Raw genomic sequence first — 4,094 nt, 5'->3', positions numbered from 1 at the left:
ATTCCTAGAAGTAAAACTGTTATATTAAAACAATGAGCTTAAAAAATATTTTATCATTTTTATTTTATGCACCTGAGTGTATTGCTTGCATGTATATAAGTGCACCCATATCATGCAATGCCCCCAGAGGCCAGAAGAGGGCAGAGGCTCTGGGAAATGGAGTTAAAAAACGGTTGTTAGTCACCATGTGCGTGGTTGGAACTGAACCCGGGGACCCCTGCAAGAGCAGCCAGTGCTCCAACTCCAAACAATATTTTCGTAATTTGTCCCTGCTACTAAATTTTCTCTCAATTTTGATTTACTGTTATCATTTACATCCTAGTCTTGTGAATGTCTTTTTCCTCATATTTGACAATCGTAGTTGCTTTCTTTTTAATAAAAATTCATCAATATAATTGGAAACAATGATACCCAATTGCTTATTTGCATTTCTTTGGATACCTAATCAAGGCTTGATATCCATCATAAAACTATACAATTTTTAGAAATAGAAAAATCACAAATTAGAATTTATTTCCAGAATAGAAACACTAATCTGTATTAAATATTGCCAATCTTACCCATCACGTCCCTCCATCTCTTCAGTAGGCACCTCCTGCTTATCAGGTTCTTCATACTCTCCTTGTAGACTCTGTCTTCCTTCAATCACAGCAGCTTCAGAAACAGAAGCAGCAGCAGGAACAGCAGGGACATAAACAGCAGCAGCAGCAGCAGCAGCAGCAGCACCTGAAGCAGCCGCGACAATAGTAGCAGCAGCAGAAGGAACAGAAGGAGCAGTGGGTGGACTAGAAGCAGCAACACCTGCAACAGCAGCAGCCACAGAAGCAGCAACAGGAGCAGCAGCAGCAGGAGCAGCAGCGGCAGCAGCAGGAGCAGCAGGATCAGTAGGAGCAGCAGCAGCAACAGGAGCATCAAGAGCAGCAGGTGCAGCAGTAGAAATTGCAGAATCAAGAGCAGGAGGAACATCAACATAGGAAGCAGAATCAAACACAGCAGGAGCAGCAACAGCAGCAGAAACAACAGTAGCAGGAGTAGGAGCAACAGGAGAAGCAGAAAGAGCAGCATCAGCAGAAGCAGGGGCATCATAAGCAGTGGAGGCAGAAGAAGCAGTAGCAGTAACAGCAGCAAAAGCAATACAGTCAAGAGTAGCACCCAAAGCAGCAGCAGAGAGAGGTGCAACAACAGGAGCAGCAGCCTCAAGTACAGGACCAGCAGAAGCATCAGCACTGTAGCAGGACTGCATGGCAACTTCTGTTCCATTATTTGTGAGTTTCATCCTATTTCCTTTAACCTTTAATAAAAGTTTAATAAGAGCATAAAATCGTTTTCCATACTAAGGAACTGCTTGTCAGTATTTTTTGTCTAAGTTTTATCATTTTACCTTGTAAAGACTATATTACAGGCTTTTTTGCCAGTAGAAGCTTAATTAATTTCTGAGTGAATAAATGAAACCTTTTGTTGTTGCTGTTGGGAGCCTTAGTTTCAGCTAAGCCATTGACACAGATTACAAGGACGGGTGCTTTGGATGGTCCAGTTGTCATTGGACTCAGCAAGTCTCTTTTTCAGTGTAAACCACTGAGCTCAAATTAAAGACAAACATGTGCCTTTTGTGTATACATTATATTGGTAAATTGTTGTGTGCTGTTGGAACTCACTGAAAACCTGACTCTGGATACAGCATTTAACCTTACTGCCACCAATTCAGACCCATGCATGTTTGTCTCAAAGTGTCCTCCAAATTCCATTTTCTGAGTCATGCAGACCCCTGAGTCTGTGACAATGAAGAAGATAACAAAACAGGCCAAGTGTAAATGCATGATGCCTTTAAGAAAAGCTAAGGAGTGAACTATTTCCTGCACAGGTTACTGTTATTTTTCTCATTATATAAAGATGTCTATAGAAAAATTAGCTAATGGAACACTATTTTGTCACAGTAATGAAAGCTGTAGATTACAGACAAATTCAAATGTATACTGAGTGCAAGATTTTTTAAAAAGTACCTAATGGGTGAACCAACAGAATAGAACAAAGGGACAGATAAAAGACTGTTGACAGATCATGGATAGGATAGAGAAGACACTGCCTAAAAAACGTTCCCAATAGTATCTCTAGCACTGGAGTTTTCACAGGGTTTCCATAGTTGATTTCTGCTCAATGTTATTAATTTCAATTTGAAGATGCTTACTATGTTTTTGCTGCCTTTATTTCCTACTTATACTCATCTGAAACCAAAAGTGTAGTTATGGTAGACTAGTCTCTAAAATTTTATAGAGCAATAAAGTTTGCATGTCATGTTTTCTATAAAGTTTATCTAGAACTTACAAAGCCCATTTAACAGGACATACACAGGTAATATTAAATTAAATTATCCTATTGATGTAGTTTAGATTAAACTTTCTTTTATTAAGGTGGTGTTGCCCAGCACCGACTTCCAAGTTAATCGTCATCTTCATGACTTCAGTTGTGCCTCCTTATAAAAAAAATTAGCCCAGTTTGGTTTGTTAACTGTTGATGTTCCTTCATAGAAGGAGGGAATGGGCAGAGTCACTAGAAGATCATCTGAATATCCAACCACTCCTCCCAGCCAATTGTAAGCAATTCTACCTTAATTGCATATGGACTTGTGGTCTTGGGGAGGAACTAAGTATATGAAGCTAGGGAACACTAGGAAAAGGAGGCTTCACCTGTTGGCTATGGGGATGTTATCATCCATGTTTGGTGAAGACATTACAGAGCAGCTGCTTTCACTTCAACCTCACTCCTATCAGTATTCCCTTACCCAGGTTACCTAGGTAAGCTCAGTAATGTAATTGGTTCTTCAGGGTAAACTTAAGTGGAATGAAACTTAGGCTTCTCACTGTAACCTTATAGAGGGCATAGCAGCCCCCACCGGGAAAAACTCTCTACTGTTAATGTTACTATAGCTCAAGATAGTAAGAGTGAAAGCCAGTAAGTAAAAGAAAAACACTGAAAGCATATGAAAATGAAAATCTTTTTAATAAAGAAGGATTCATGTATGAAGATTAAGATGTCTAGATGCTTTTAAAATGGAAAAGAAGACTAGAAACAAATGACTGAAGTTCTCCCTCATTTGTGGATCCTAGCATCAAGTCCTTATATGTGAGTATATATCCCGATGTAAACGTAGGAAAAAAGAAAGGAACCAGGGAGGTAAAGGGAAAGAAGGGACCTGAGAGAGAAGAACTGTCCCAAACCCACGGGATCAGCAACGGGGTACCTGGATTGGGGAGTGGGGATTTGAATGGGGCAAGAGACAAGAGAAATGGAGACAAGACAGCATTCCGATCAAGTCTCGTTTATTACAGCACAAGCATGAGGTTAAATAGAGAATGAGAACAAAGGAGTACAGATTGAGAGTAATCATATCAGCTAGACCACAGGGGCCCAGATGTACTCTAAGGGAGGAATCTACTGAATAATGGAAAACAGGGCCGTTTACTGGAAAAGAGTACAAGGCTGTGGGCCAAGGCTGCGGGCCAAGGCCGTGGGCTCTGTCCCGTGCCCATGGGAGGAGAGTGGGCAGAATGGAAAGTTACCAGCTTAGGTCTGTTCAGCAGTTTTGAGAAATGGCTGAGCCTCAGGCTCCCAACAGTTCCCCCTTTTTTACTCTATAGAGTTTAGGGACCAAAGGTTGCTAGACCCTTAAGGAACTGTGCCTGTCTTAGGTTGGAATATCCTTCACCAAGGGCTTACCCGTCATTGGATAACGTAGTAGCATAGATTACCCTCCTGTCTTAGGTTGCCATCAAAGGGGGATTCTCACGTACCCATCATTGACTGTCCAGTTCATCTCTCAAGGGGGATGGCTAGTAGCACCATCATAGCAATGCATCCCTTCACATTCTCGATCCAAAATATCGAGGTAATGATAATGGACCTGGATTGGTTTCACCTGAAATGCCTCCACCTGCTGTTTAATAAAGACTGTAAGCCTTTTTACTAGCCCTAGCGTAAGAAGAAGCAGGAAGAGGAGGAGGGATGGAATCATGGAGGGGATCCAAGAAAGGAAGGGGAATCCAACTATCTAGAAGGATTTTGATAAAAATGATGCAGTTTGTAACTGATGGTCTGCA

Source organism: Nannospalax galili, unplaced genomic scaffold, assembly GCF_000622305.1.
Source record: "Nannospalax galili isolate Female #2095 unplaced genomic scaffold, S.galili_v1.0 scaffold481, whole genome shotgun sequence".
Lineage (NCBI taxonomy): Eukaryota > Metazoa > Chordata > Mammalia > Rodentia > Spalacidae > Nannospalax > Nannospalax galili.
Note: the sequence above shows the minus strand (reverse complement) of the source record.